This window comes from Corapipo altera, unplaced genomic scaffold (genome assembly GCF_003945725.1).
Source record: "Corapipo altera isolate COAL_440 unplaced genomic scaffold, ASM394572v1 63, whole genome shotgun sequence".
NCBI lineage: Eukaryota > Metazoa > Chordata > Aves > Passeriformes > Pipridae > Corapipo > Corapipo altera.
This window is the reverse complement of record NW_020884928.1, coordinates 122,310-138,731: the sequence shown is the minus strand read 5'-3', so window position 1 is coordinate 138,731 and position 16,422 is coordinate 122,310. Positions and strand designations below refer to the sequence as shown.

Sequence of the window (16,422 nt, the reverse complement as noted above, 5' to 3'; positions counted from 1 at the left end):
TCCCAAAAGGAAGACTAGGATTCACTGAGAAGTGGACCCCAACTGGACCCCAATTTCCAAAACACAACCTGTGGAGTGACACATACAGCTATACAATAGCAATGAAAAGGAAAAAGAGAGGCCTATTTAGCTAATGGATTATTTATATAGATGCTTTTCAGAGTACCCTATTGGCAAATCCAGTCACACGTTCTGCTGGGGAAACTGAGCAGAAAGGGGATGCGGGGCAAGGACAGAGCAGAGGGGTCAGGAGCGGGTACATGACATTCTAGGACAAGAATCAGAGCAAAGAAACCAGCCCATTTGTCCAAGAGCCAGACTTGAGTTCATGCCTGATTTTTCTTTCCTGGTGCCAAGTGCAAATCGGACTGCTACGGAGGACACATTCATCCTTCAGACAGGACAGAAGGAAAGAAGTTTCTCATGTTATTCTCACTTATTCTCTTCAGAGTACGGTCAGGGAAGACGCTGAGAACGTAAAATGGGGCAGTTGACAGAAAACAGTAGGTCTCACCTGTGAAATGCCACCTCAGAGAATAAGGGTCTATAAATGAGAAATATCTGTGGAGAGACACAAGAGTGTCTCATCATACCTTCAATCCCTGCTCCCCACATTCCCCATTTGAAAGGAAGATGATGCCAACACAGAGCAAAAGGAGGGGAGGTCTGCAGGAGTGTCTTTGGGAACAGGGAGAGGGATATGGGAAGTAAGACTGGCAGATGGTAACTGAAGGTAAATGGAGTTTAAGTCCTACAGAGGAAGAGAATTTAGCAGCTGTACAGAGGCCCGCATTACAGAAAGAAAAAAATAAAGACAACAGTCCTCCCTCCTCCCTGTTGCATTGGAGAAATGCCAGAAGCATTTTGCTAAAGTTCACATAAGCATGGGGGAAATGGAACTTCAAACATCTGGAGTATGGAGGTCAGACAGCACTGCAGAAGCAGCTGGCCCTGCACGCAGGAGGCAGCTGTCTGCCAGGACGTCAGTCGAGTGAAGGGAAGAGGTGGGATGGGTCTGTGGCTAGAAGCAAGAGCCTGGAAAACAGCAGATTGAAGTTCTATTCCTGGCTCTGCCAGACTTCCTGTGCTACACTAACCAAGTAGCTTTGCTGCTTGGGCCAGCTTCTTGGAGCTGTGCACCTGCAGCAGCATTGAGAATAGACACAGACAGAGTGTAGGTGGGCACAGGTACAGGCACTGCTGCCACAGCTCCTGCTCTGACCACAGTGAAACAGAGAAAGTTACCCCAGATTTCTCTTCAAAACACCTTCCATCTGTGTTTTTAATTGCTAATGAAAATGCACAAGTGAGTTATGGGTCACACTTCCTGTGCTTTGGCAAACTACTTGAAGATTTTAACCATTTGAGCAAACCAAACAGACACATGGTGCAGTTTGGTTTGTGCATTATGACCATTATTCTTAAAAAAAAAAAAAAAAAAGCTCTCTAATGATCTCTGATGTATGTTCATGGGGAGCACAACAAATTTTTGTATTCTAGATAACTTTTTATTTATTTCAAATTTAACTGCTAGTTCAACACCTTCTTCAAGAGGTTGAGTACAATACACAGGTAGAAAAAAGCGCACCATTAATGCAGATCTCTGTGGGAAGACACAGAGAAGGGGAGATGGGGAGATTATTTGCATTTATCTCTACCTGCCTTCTAAAGTCTATGGCTTTTGAGCATCACACGTTGGGAGTAGAGAGAGAGAAAAGTAGCTTTCATGGTGCTATTCCCTGTTCTGAACACAAAATCCCTGATCGCTCTAGAATATGCTTTCCAGTATTTGCAGGAGATTCAGTTGTGGCTGAACCCCACCCCCCACCACTTCATAACCACTGCACGATAGGAAATACAGACCTAGCTCTGCATAGATCAAAACCACAGCATATGGCAAATTAACAACTGGTAACCATCTACTTGAGTTTCACACTGTACAATAAACACTTTTTTGAAAGTCAGTTCTCTTACTCAGTCCTCCCTCCGACCCACCATCTCCCCTTCACCAAGACAGGGTTCCAATAAAAGAACCAACAAGATACATCCCCTCTCCTCTACTGTTCTACACAGGGAACCAATCAGACACTTCAATGATTAACTAACACCAGTTGCTAATTAAAACCAGTCTTTAAAGTGGAAGACACTTCAAAAGAGAAGTGTTTCAACTGTACAATCCTACTGATACATTTTTGACAAAACATTTGGGATGTGCAGTCATAACGTGTTACGTTTGTATTCAGTCTTAAAAAGCAGACAAATGCTTTTGATCATGTGAAGTCAAAATCCAAACTGCATGCGTGAGTGTGTTTCAGTACATGAAATTAGATTTTAGTAACTTTTTTTTTTAATGGGTATTTCTGAAGATATGCATACATGAGGAGGCTCATTAAAAAAAAAAAAAGAAGCAGCAAAATATGCTTATGCACGCTCCCACATAAGAGTTGCAGCATTTTAAAGTGGTTGAATGAGTCCCTCTTTTCCTTATGGGAAGCAATGCACTTGTCTAGAATTAAACAAAACACACAAACCTAAATATATTTTTGACTGAAGGAAAGCACACGGACAGAAAGGAAAAACGAAAACAGCTTCTTCAGTAGTTTGGACTCACTAAAGAACCACCATGGGAGTAGAACAAAATTGTATGTCAAACGAAAAGCATTTTGTGTGCCAAAAAAAGCAATGTCGTAGGAGATGAACATGTGCAATTGCAAAGAGCACTGCAGGTGGCTGAAAAGGAAACCATCTAAAAAAAGCTTATAAAAAAATAAACTCAACAGAACAAGTTGGAATTTTCTGAAACTTTGTCTAAGGTAAGGAGCTGTAACAATGACAAGTCAGGATGCTCATGCCTGAACAAAAACCAGCCCAAAGCCAAATCCCTCACATTCAGTTGTAACTTGGCAAGTCAAATTGGGGAGGGGACGAGACAGAACCTACACCAAGAGAAAGGGAGGTAATATTGCCTTAGCTCTAATTTATCACCTCTTTAGTGTCTTATTTTATCATCTCTAATAGTAAAATAAAATACTTTCCAATAATAAAGTTTATGTTAAATAGATTATTCTCATTTGTCACATGTACTTGCTTGAATGTTTTCTGCATTAATTTTCACATACCTTTCTTAAAACAAAAAAACCCTGCCAACCACCAAACAACCAAAACCAACAAAACCCACACATTACACAAAAATGCCTCTCCCAGGCACCCCACTTCTCCATGTGAATTCAGGGCCTATGAGGTGTCTAAGATTGACAGTCCTAGGACAGACCACTTCCCTAAGACATAAAGCAGAGACAACATATGTTGGAATGATGCTGGGTGTCCTCTAACCACCTACCAACATAGTTATGATTACAAATCAACCAGGGCACAATGTTATTTCTATACCTCTCTGACCATATGCCATCTGATGGCAGTGATATAAGCTAGTGGGAGATGGGCTAGTTTTCAGCTGGGTCAGCACTGCACCAAGAGTAACTTGTAGGTATTCATTAAACAGACATCACATGGCTGAAGGCCATACTATCTACACCACAAAACATCTTGGCTTAGTGCCACAAACACAGCTTACCATACATCAAACGTCTTTTTATCTTCTTTTGTTTCCTAAATGTTCAAAGGCTGAGGATTGCAGCTTGTTCAGAAGAGAATTACTAAAGTTCCAGATTTTTTCAAGATTTTTTACAGAAACGTAAACAAGCCTCTATGGCAAACAACACTATGAGGTGCTACTCCAGTGGAGGGATACCCAGCAATGGTCATTTTTCTCCTCTTGTTCCCATTGCAAGGGACTCATTCTCACTCCCCACTGCAAGATGAGACTCACTGCCTGTGAGTCTTATCAGTAAAATAAGGTGGCAGGAACAACCCTCAGCCACTACAGATTCCACTTACAAGTTTTCAGTATACTTATTCCACTTTACAGTTAACTTAGTATCTATACTACTACCTTCAGCATTATTGCAGTAAAGAGCTCTTCCATGTCACTTAAATATTAAAACAACAAGGATCGGACAAGTTCATCACTTTTGTTTTCAAAAGACAAATACAGAACAAGACAGTTCAACTTTCTGATGCAGTCTCTCCTTTCTCAAACCCCTTCAGTAAGCAGCTATCCTTTCTGAAAGTACATCAACACAGGACAAGCTTAGAAGCATCATGAACTTCCCTCAACTCAAACTTCTTCTGAAAGCCCAGTTTCCACAGTATTGCACATGGAAACCTATTAAGATACTCTAACAAAAAAGGAGAGTTAACAAAAATTCCCTCACACATTTCCTAAGACTGCGCTTCTATTTTGGACTGAGTCATACAGACTTCTTGTAATTTGAGATATATTAAGTAAAAGCAGAAGACAGACAAGCAAATCACAAGTATGTATGACGTTCACCAGTCTACAGGGTGGGGAGGAAGGGCCAGGGCAGAGATGGAATTGCTAAGACTGCTCTACTTCTCCATTGCCATTTTTATTTCCACACACAACTCAAACAGGAAGTTGCACATTGTTTCTGTAAATGGATTTCCCTTAGCTTCCTACTCTTGGCCACAACTGATATGAAATACTGCAATTACATCTGTTGGTAACATCCAGATGGCCTCAACAGTCCCAGCAGCGCTTAGCCCAAACTAAGCCAGCAAAATCTCACCCAGCAAAATGTTTTCTGACTAAGGCAGGGCACTATGGCAGAGGACCTTGGCCCAAGAAAAAAAAAACATGCCACCAGTCAACCCCTCCACCAGGACCACATCTCAGACTTGCAAATGTGTGCACTCAGAATGAGATCTTTGCTGGGTCCTGTGCAAATGCACATGAACACAAACACTGCAGCTTGATGGTAGGTTGAAAGACAATACAAGTCTTGAACAGAAAGTCTTGTGTGTATACACAGAGAGGAGTACACTACTATGTTCCTGCAGCTGAATGTGCTATCCTGCTATCGCTACAGTAAATTCATTAGTTACACCAATCATGTGCTCAGAAATTAGCCATTTCCACTGTGCAGTTATTAGTATAATGATTAAATCTGATTGTAAAGGCTTGGAGAGAAGAAGATCATCAGCCATTGGAGATGATATACAGAAAGAAGCCAGCTGAAGGAAGCAGCCAGTAGTCTGCAGTTTTCAAGGCCTTGCCTCCAGGATAACTGAGCCCACAATTCAGGGCATAAGGGGCAGAGAACAAAACACTGTCTAGAACAAGAGAGCGTCAGGAAAAAAGAGACTGGACATCTCCTACTGTCACTTTAGACAAAAGTTAGAGATACACTACAGAAATATTGACCAATTAAGTGTTTACACAGGAGGAAGGTAGACTAGTGCCCTGGTAAAGGTGCTCCAAACATCGTGGTGGGTTACAAGCCTCTGAAAGGCACCACAGCATTTCAAGAGACAGCCTTAGCACTCACTTCACAATAACAACCACCATGGACACTGACTTGTGCAGTACTGGACAGCTAAACACACACTGAAGAGTCACTGAACGTCTGCAAGAAACCTAATTGCACAAGAAAGTGATGGAGATCAATATACTGCTACAGCTACCTTAATCAGGGACAGAGGTGTTGGTGAGGAGACAAATATCTCCCTGAGAGATGAAGGGGTACACGACAACACAGTTCAATGGACTACAAAAAAAGACACTGCTTTGGTAAAGTCTGGTTTTCCTAAGCGAGGTCAATGAACTTTTTGAATTTAAACTGTATATATCCATTCAGCAGCACAGAGTGCGTTTACTCACAGAAGTATATAGCTAATATAAACAACAACCATGCATTTGTTTTAAGAACAATGAAGAAATCTAGGCAAATGGGCAGAAGGGGAAGAGTACACAGTAAAATTATCTTTATCTGAGTAAGATCTGCAGACTGTTCACAGTCTTTTTTCCCAGGATGTTTGTTTAAATCACATAATTATTTGCAGAACCTCTGATTTCTAAAAATGCATTTGGAAAAATTCACACCACATTTTCTTTATTCAGTTTCTACTCATTAGATGATGCTTTTCAATATTCTCAAAGTAGTTGGCCAGTCAGTAGCATTCTCTTAAATGTACTCTAGGCAAATACTTCACATGGAAATCAATATTTAAAAAGTTTTTCAAATAGTTTCCAAAATACTAAATATGCTAGATACACTTATTCCAAGCAATTCAGCCAGTTCTAGTACGGAGAACCTCCGAAGAACTTCTGCATTGACTAAAGGTCTACACATTTAATGCAGTGCAAGGAAATACAGTCTCATAAAGATATTGAGTTGAAAATAAAATGCCAGCAACTTAGAGTTGTGGTCCCCTCAATCTCCTTTTGCTCCCCTGTCTAGAGGTCTAGAAATAAGAAGCAAGCTAACTGGGATTGAAGCTTGATATTCTCTGCCAGCCCAGGGGCACAGCACACTACACTGCAGGAGGAATGCTTCAAGCAGCAAAATCCCCAGTGACTGAACTTGAATTTCTCTCAGTGAGAGCTTACGGAAACCATCCCCCGCTTCCTGAGCTTTTTGTTATTTGTTAATGTGCCACAGCCTGTATTCAGAAGAGGGAAAAACTCATTATATAAACCAAAGCACCATGGACACCCCCAGAAGTTCTCTCCTCCAGTTTTAGCATCCAGATGCCAAGAGTACTGTCAAATGCTACCACTACATCAGGAGTACTTCAAAGTTGTAATATACTGAGCACTTCTGTTGTCAGCTGTCATGCTACAGTCAAAATAAGGCACTAATGGACATGTCTACAGGTCACAAGGATGAACACCATTCATAACACAGCATGTTAATGTTGTCGTATGCTTAATAATACATCAGTTTAGGAGCAGGTTAAAACAGTAATACATGAGTGGCGAGCAGACCATCCTCAGTGTGCAGAGTGGAACTAATAAAATAAAGGATTTCTAGTTCCTATCAGCTTACAGGCTTATAACTCTGTCAGTGTTGTCTCTTACCATGAGATTTAGGCTGTCTGAAGAAACTAAACCAAAATTCAGTGGCATAGGTAAGAGATTAGATAGTTACAAAAGTCTAACTTGTTTCAGGTCTTTTGACTGGACCTGTCTCTTTATCTTAATGATCCATAATGACGTGAAGTTAGCACATTTTTGTTACGACTTAGAGGTTTCTCCATTTCCCAAATGGAGATTGTTCTCAGTTACTTCCGCATCTCACTCATCACCACAGCAGGCAAAAAGTGCCTGGAGATGGAACACTGGAATAACAAATATTTCTACTATCCTTCCACTCTCAAATGCCATGTTTCATTTGCCAACACACACACAGAGATCAACTGCATAATTTCAAGTTAAGTTTCTTTTTTTTGAATCTAAGTTTTAATTAGAAGCTCAAGAACTATTTAGAAAAATAAACAAATTGCTAGTCCATATAAGCTGGCATTTTATTAGCTTACCACACACTGCCTATGAACTGTTAGAGAGAAAAATATGTACGCTGCTCAAAAACTTCAGTTAACACCTTTTTCAGCCTAGCTTAGGAAACAAGCCTTATCCACTGTACAACTCATGTCTTTTAGTCCCGTTGTACATCTGGCCATTGCTGTAACTTGCTCAATACTTGACTTAACAACACACATAAGAAAATCCTATAAATGGACAAAGAAGGATCAGCTTCCCAAAGACGACGTTTATCTCCTTTCCAGTCAGATAAAGGTTGATTTGTGGTTTGAAGGCTTATCCTGCAACCTTATACAGCCTAGTTTTGAACACAGTTCAAAAATATAACTTAAAATGAAAAAAAAAACAATCCTATAAGACACTGAGTTCAACAAGGAAGCAGAATTTCCTACATGCAAATCAGGTCTTTCAGTTGTTATTCAATTTCCTTGTTCTTGTATTTTCAAACGATGGCCCAACTGACCTTTCCTGAAGCAATGATTTGTTTTACTATTTCCATCACGATCCCAGTTAACTCTAAGGTCCCCATCCTACTTGTTCTTACTTTGTATAGAAGCCTAATAGCTTTTAATCACACCCTTGTTGCTCCTGGTTTTGCCATATACAGGAATTTAAGATACCATGACAAGATCAGATTGACAAGACATTATTTCTCTCTTGCAAGCAAAGACAGAGAAGCCAGTCAGAGAAATAGCAAGGTATGCTTCGATCCTGGTGTGAGATCACTCTGAATTGTACTGATGGATCCACTGCAAATAATCACCCTAGGACAACATGCGAGGGGAAAAAGCAAGTGCTTTTAGGCATGAACAACTAAAGCTACAAAACCACAGCACATTAGCACTCACACCAGGATACATTCAGCAAAAAGTCATAGCTATTCAGCAGATTCTCAAAGAGGAAGCAAACAACACACAGGACCTATGATTCTATTGTCAGATACTACTTACATTTTTGTGCCCAGAAGATATAATTAGGCACACTATTAGGCAAAATCATTAAATAATGTAATTATTTGTTGGAACCAGAAATTAATGCTAGAAAGGAAAATGGCAGCTTTAGTAATCTATTTTTTGAAATTAAGGAAGAGGCAGACCTATTTTATGGTGGTCATTTCTACATCTATAGGGAGTATTCCAAATGGAAATTATAATAAAAGTGTTCTCTGCATGTATATGACCTGTAAGCTTTTACAAGACATGCACTACAGGTATCAATAGGTCCCAGAAGAGGACTCTGCCAATAAAGAGAATAAAGTCAAACCCAGCAGCATCATAAAAAGTGGTAGAGCATTTGTACTGACTTGTAAAACACTCATGTAAATTGTTACTTGGTTTTCCATCTGCAGATCAACATTAACTAAGCACTTACATGCCCCAGCAGAAGGCACCAAGCAATTCCCCAATTCCCTTCTGAAAGGCACAAGAAGTCCAGCCACAAGCACCCAGCAGGTTGTGTTCGTTTGCTTGAGTGGCAGACTATGAAGAGGGGCAGCTTCAATGATGCAGTACAACCAAGACTCATCTGTTCCTCAGTAAGTGCCTTGTACTTGCTTTTCCCCTCCTTTCCCCCAAATACAGTAAGCTCAAGCATAACACTGTCCAGCTGCCATGAAAACCAATGTCCCAAATGGCTGTGTTGGATGGTATGGGCATGGCAACTAAATGCTTCGGTAGCTGATTGCCTTCTGCTGTATTAGCACAATGTTCTTATCATCACCTCATACTCTGCATTTATGCAACTAAAACACTGTCAGACATAACAAAACCTTCATTCAATGTAAACCAGGAGCTATTCACATGTGAAGAATGCTGGTTTACCAAGACTTGAAATAGAAGGAAAATTAATTTCAGGTAACAACCTAACCAGAAGCTTCTGAAGAAAAAAACCCCAAGACTCCTTGAAAAGTCCAATATGTGACTTAATAGCAGGTTAGTGACGTGATTCATCTATGTGGTATAACTTCTAGGTATGAGGGGTTTTCATTAAAAAGACTGCACAAACACCAATGACTCCTTTGATGCACAAAATTATCAAAAAGGCCTTTCAGAGTAATGTTCACAGTCCCGGGATTTTTTGCTTTGATTTCAGAAAACAAGAGGCTGCATCGGGCCTCTTAATTTAGTACTTAATGAGGTATCTAGAGCTTACAGCCAAATACTTACTGAGCAGTAAGGAGGCTTTAATGGTCTAAAACACACTGAAAACTATGCATTCAGACTGTCCTTTCACCGGAGTTTGGAACGGGAATAAGCGTATGAAGGAATTCATTACAGTCAATGGCTATTAAAGTTAGCAATTTCTCCCATTCCCCAAAAATATGTTCAAAACCCTGCATTCCAGTTTTCTTCTTCAAAACAGCTGCTCTTCCCCCATCACAGAAAGGCCCTCATAGGTGTACATAACTATCATGGGCAGGTTTGTTTTGATTTTTTTGTTGGTCATGTGCTGGGGATTTTTTTGACTGCATCAGCTGAACTGCACAGAAATCAGATCCTGTGTGAATTCATTTGTGGACATGAAGGGAATTTCTCAACAGAACAGCTGACAAGGCAACCCTTACACATTATACTACATTCTGAGCAATTTATATATATCATGTAGAAGCTGATATGCACAAAGTTAACAACAATTTTCATAAGCAGACAGATAACCAGAGCAAGCACAGTGCAACTTCTCAAGCCTTGGCCTCTATCACAGAGAGAACAGGAAGAACAGGATGTGAAGCAAAGGCCACAGAGATAACTGTCAGTACTTTATTAGGAGAGGGAACGTCACCCAAGGCAAGGTTAATCTAAACAAAAGGTACAAGTTTATTTGCCATATTTAGAATATTTGTGCCTGTGACAAGCACAAGCAATTCAAGGGAACCAGATAGAAGACCCTTTCTTTCTACTGTATACAACATAAGATGATGCTCTAGTTCCTGCAGATACTTTTGGTCTCTTCATGTACTTTTGGATGTGTGTAAGTGGAGCTTATAAGAATTTGTAGCCATGTGGTGGCAGTTTCTCCCCTGACTTCATAATTGTCTGCCCACTGACCAATTACTTCCTATAACTTAGAATGTGCCTTGCAACAAAGTCAACTTTTAGGATATACCTAGCTAGTGCAGTGTAACACTGAAGAGTCAAGGCAGAGGGTATACCTGTTCCAGTGCTCCAAGATAAAAACGATTTTCCCAGCTCCATGTACTAACCTGCTGAGCTTCAACTTGTGGCTAACTGTTCAACATTACACTGTCACTACCAAGTAAAAGACTAACTGCAAAGACAGACAGGCTCACTTATTCATAAGCTACTGCTTTCTCTTTGTCAGACCAAACAAACACAACTCCTTCAACCTCTCCTTGTAGGCTGCATGCTCCATGCCCCTGACCATCTCAGCATCCCTCTCTCCTGAACTGTCTCCACTTTCCTAAATCACTCCTGAGCAAGGCAGAGGTGACAAAAAAACCCAACCAAACAACCAAAAAAAAAAAAACCCCAGTGCTCCAGATGAAGTCTCATCACTGCAGAGCAGATAATAATCACTGCTTTTCATCTGCCAGCCACACTCTTCCCAAGGCAGCCCTGCCACACTGCTTCACTTGGCCTCGTGTTGTTGGCTCATGCCCAGAACAGCACCCATCAGCACACCAGCTTCTTTCCAGCACATGGCTACTCAGAGTCACCTCCCACCAGGGTTATTCCACATAAGGTGGAGGGCCTTGCACCTCACCCAGTTTCCCAAGGATTTTGCTGGTTCAATAACACTCCTCTGTACTGAAGCTCTGCCATTCAGTATATGAATCACCTTTCCTAATTTAGAGTTATTCCCCAATTTGTCGAGGACATGTTTTATATTCTGAATGGTCTCCAAAGAATGTTCTGAACAGTGTGGGCTCCAGTACTGACCCTGCTTGTTAGCAGCAATCAACCACTTGCTAGTTCTGGTTAATTTGCTTTCCAGTTAACAATTTTTTTCATCCAGCCCATATGTTCTTCAGGTGAGAGAGAAAGGTCAGGGTTTTAAACATTTTCTTTTTAAAGAGGCAACTTCAGGGTAAAAGTACCTGGACAGCTGTACTTTGGAAGTACAGTCACCACTAAGAGGATCTGGAAAGGTCTTTTATTCCCATCTGTAAGTGTACTAAAGTACTTCACGTAATTGCTTGTTCCTAGGCATGACCACCCACATTCGTTAGCACGATTTGTTACATTTTCTATCCTCTTTCTACTTCCTAGCTTTCAAACATGAAGTTAAACTGTGTTGTGATCATACACCACAATCTGTAAATGCAGTATCACTGCATCCAAAGTACATGCACACTGAAAGTTCTTTCCCACAAACTCAAACATCAAGAATCCCCACTGTACATGCATTGCCTTATGCCTCTTCAAGCATCAGAGACCTGCTGAGAGTTTAACAGCTCTTGTACTCCCCTTCCCTGCCATCAGACACCAACTTGCTACCACTTAGGAGCTCACTCCTTTACACCCCAGAACATCTTCAGCAGAGCTTCTCTGAAACATCATCCACACCAGTCCTGACTGGTTGCTCACCCGATGGAAAAGGCCTCAGTATTTGGGGGTGGTGTCTATGTGTGGTTCAACACAGGCTGCAGCTGTAAGTTTCAGAAGGCCTACAAGAAGATGTCTGCATACCTGCACTGTTGCCCTGACTTTAGCTAGACAACCACACAACAGAAACATTTGGCTTTCTGCTTGCATGCAACACTTGAATTACGCATGCAATTAATTAGACATGGATTGTAACAGGCAAGATTCTTCTGAACTAATTCAGCGTTTTGGGGTTTTTTTAATCCTAAAAGCTTCTAACTTTTAATGGTAACAAAAGATGTGCATGTGTCTCTCCATTTTTTTTTGCTGAGAGTTAAGCTTTCGGAACATATTGTTTTTCAATAGGCCCTATTTTGCATTAGAGGAGAGCTTCAGATGCAGAAGAAAATCTTAACACTGAATGTTTGAGGGAGGCAGTGTTTCCCTGGTGAAAATTATCATTTCTTAAAAAGGAGTCTGTTGCTTTCTTCATGCTTGGATTTAAATACTGAGCTATTTAAAAACTGTTTATGTAGACAAAAAAAAAAAAAAGGAATAGTTGCTACACCCAGTACTGCTGCTGCTCTGACAGAAATGTGAGCGCTGATCTGTTACATTTTTCAGTTTTGACAAAGTAAACAAGGATGTCCCTGTCAACCTCTATCCTCTGACAAATTTGGCTGTCCCGTCTTCATTCTCTTGAACTTTGTGGAAATGAAGCAGCAAAAAAAATTATCTTAAAGTACGTGTTTAAGTCAGCTCTCATTTCCAAGAGGAGGTGCGGAAGAGGGGAGTACAACCAAGAAACAGTGCCAAGTACAGGGGAGATGATGACTTCCCTAGTCCTGCTGGCCACACTATTTCTGATATAAACCAGGAGGCCACTGGCCTTCTTGGCCCCCTGAGAACACTGATGGATAATGTTCAGTCATTCTCTACCAGTACCCCCAGGTCCTTTTTTGCCAAGTAGCTTTCCAGACACTTCTCCAAGCCTGTAGTGCTGCATGGGGTTGTTGTGACCCAACTGCAAGAGCCAGCACTTCACCTGGTTGAACCTCATACCATTGGCCTCAGCCTATAGATCCAGCCTGTCTTGATCCCTCCAGAGCTTTCCTACCCTCCAGCACATCAACACTCACGTTCCACCTGGTGTGTCTGCAAACTGACTGAGGGTGCCCTTGATCCTCTTGTCCATATCACTGATAAAGATATTAAATAGAACTGGCCCCAAGTGAGCCCCAAGGAACACCACCAGTGACCAGCTGCCAGCTGGATGTAACTCCATTCACAAACACTCTCTGGGCTTGGCCATCCAGACAGTTTTCTTCCCAGCAAAGAGCACCCCTGGCCAAGCCATGAGCAGCCAGTTTCTCCAGGAGAATGCTGTGGGAAACTGTGTCAAAGGCTTTACTAAAGTCCAGGCAGACACATTCACAGCCTTTCCTCCATGTAAGTAAGCAAGTCCCCTTGTCACAGAAGGAGATCAGGTTGGTCAAGAAGGACCTGCCTCTCACAAATCCGAGCTGGCTGGGTCTGATCCCCTGGTTGCACATGCTGCATGATGGCACTCAAGAATATCTGTTCCATGACCTTCCCTGGCACCGAAGTCAGGCTGACAGGTTTGTAGTTCCCTAGATTCTCCTTCCAGCCCTTCTTGTAGGTTGGTGTCACATTTGCTGAACTTAATACCTTTAATGAAGTCTTGATTCTCATATTGGTCCAAAGTGTACACTTACTATCTTTTCCCCCTAAACGTCGCCTAACAGGATGAGTAGGATCCCTTACACTAGAAGGGTTTGCGAACTTTCTTCAGAACAGTGAAGTCTCTGCTCTGCTGTATTAAAGCAGCTTGGAAAGGTCAAGTCAGCTTGGCAATGCTCAAAGTCAACATGAAGGATTTAAACCTTCATAGGTTAGCTGAGCTGTATGTGCATAGCTTTATACATTGGGTGTAGTAAATCATTACATGGCAGGTCACTCCAGAACCTGCTGAAAGACAACTAGGCAGAAAATACAGATACAGTTGGGCAGGCTTTTGCTGTTGCTCTGGCTGCTATGTGAAAGCCATTCCTGGAGCTGTTCACTGCCTCCGTGTGCTCAGAACAGCACTCCCTCATCACATGTGATTACTCATGAGAAGCCTCTCTGTGTTTGTGCTCAACAAGAAACCAAAGCTGAGTAATTTATTTGCTATAGAACCAGGCACACTTTCCACCTGTAAAATTAGGCTCCAGTAAGAATATAACACACTAATCTATCACCTCACTCAATAAGTGCTTTTTCCAGGGAAGATACACACCCAGAAAAAATACTGAGTGGCTACTAATCAGGATTAACTACCCAGTCATTGAGCCAAGAGTCATTCTGGAAAACATGCATAGGGAACTGGAAAAAATTATGAGAACAGAAACTACCTGTAGGTCGTAAGAGGACAGGATTTTCTTCCTTAGAAAGAAGAACTATCAAATTGTACCTTATTTCACAGATAGATGCTCTTTTTTGCAAACTCCAGAACTGAGTAATTGATTCAGATTTGTGTTTCTAGGCAATACTTCTTTCTTGGAAAAGAATGCCATTTTGAGAATTTGTTCATCCCCATGCTTTAGTGACATGAAAATGTTCTCAATTATTACAGGTACAGGGAAAGACACTCTGGAGATCTTGAAACATTTAAAAACAGTCTATCACAGCAAGTGCACAGCAGATTTAAGAAACGCAGTTGAAGCATTTGAGCGGAAACATTTCAAAGCAAATAGCTGAGCTGGTATGTGTGCATTATCTGTATCCAGTTTAATTCTACAAAATTAGTCTGCAGAGGTTCATTTATAAGCAAGGATTAGTTTCAGGAAAGGCCAACCAAGACAGAAACTACAAGCAAGTGACCTTGCTAAACACTCCTCAAAAGCTCTACAAAGCACTGATTGTTCACAGTCTTTAGCAAACAGTTCATGTATCAGGTGACTCAACAGCTTCCAGCATAGCGCCTTCAATTCAAGCAGCAAATAGTACGGAGGGTTAACACCTTTTGTGCTAGTATCAAACATTTTGGCTTTTTCCATGGTTAGTCATATTAGTGGGCCAATGAGAATTTAACAATAATTGCTTTACACACTGCAGCTCTGAAACACGTAAAAAAACATGTACTTAGTATAAAGGGGCATCCAGTGCTTGGGAAAATCTGTACATTCAGTCCTGTATCCAGTCATTTCTTCAGAGTTAATCATAATCCCAGCATCAAGAACTCTGAATATTTAACATTACAAGAAACTTATCTACAGCAATTGCATTTCCTCTTACTTTCCTGTTTCAGTGGCAGGTACTTTTTTAAAATACTTCATACAGCTTTTAAAACTGTCTAGTTCTCAGCACATATTAACTTGACAAGTCTTTTTGACAGGTTTATTAATAGGAGGGTCCTTTCATGTGCACTGGAATCTTCTCCCTGCTGACATGTTTCAGCAAACCACTGTGCTCCCATTTCACAGAAAGAGGTTTAGAAACCACAACTCCAAAAGAACAGTAAGGAGAGGTTAGCAGAGCCTTTGGGGAGGCAGACAGCAGGGACCATGAGTAGCATTTTCTTTCAAGTATTTGGTCTAGGATGTACCACTAACAGGATACTGGTTGACCAACTAAGGTTTTTAGTTCACTGGCTGCACTGAAGAACATGCTAGGTTGAATGCTCTGAGACTTGTTTATGAAACATCTCAGAGAGACATAGGACTATCAAAGCCCAACAATGATCTGACTGAATTTCAAGAAGAGCATATGACAGAACGACACTGGGCTTTTAACAACTCACTCAAGCCCATTTCAGAACAGCACTGTCATCATTCTCATCATCATGGCTAGGCTTTGGGAAGGAAGAAAACAGCACTGTAAGGGTGAAATAATTGACTCCTGTCCCTGCCTTCACTGGTACTAGTATGACACACACCTGGTTATGCAACAAGCCACTTCTAGATTAAACACAGCAGACATTTTTTGGCTGAGTTAGCATGCAATCAGACAAATGATCAGGTACAAGGCGGGCAGCAGCAGCAACTCTTCCCCCCCCAGAAGCAGACAGCCAGGGAGAAGCTTCAGCCAAGAGGATACAGGCTGGCACTGACAGGGATAGGCCTGTTCTTCCCTGACATCTATTTCCATGTTCTCACTGCAACAACTCCAGCAATACTGCAGTCACAGTACAAGTTAGGTCTGCTCACTCATGCTTGGCAGGGAAGGGGTTTGGCTTGAGCAGGTAACGGGCAGCACGTGAATCCTTCTGCCCCTCAACAGAGCACATGAAATTACATCCTGCAAGGGTATGAAAACAAATGAACTTACCACATATGTTGCAATGTTAAATAAAATACCACCACTCACATGGCTCTTCTAACTGGATTTACTTCAGAAATAGAATCCTTCCCTCTAACCCTTCCTCAACTGCGGCTTCAGATCTTGGAATCTTAAAAATTAATTCCTGCTTTAAACCAA

General features: G+C 41.3%; 1 protein-coding gene across 11 annotated transcripts in view; it reads right to left on the bottom strand.

Annotated features, from left to right (window-relative positions):
* Nucleotides 1-16,422, bottom strand: part of ABI1 (abl interactor 1) — a 77,354-nt gene that overhangs the window by 37,217 nt on the left and 23,715 nt on the right. The gene's annotated exons all lie outside the window — the stretch shown is intronic.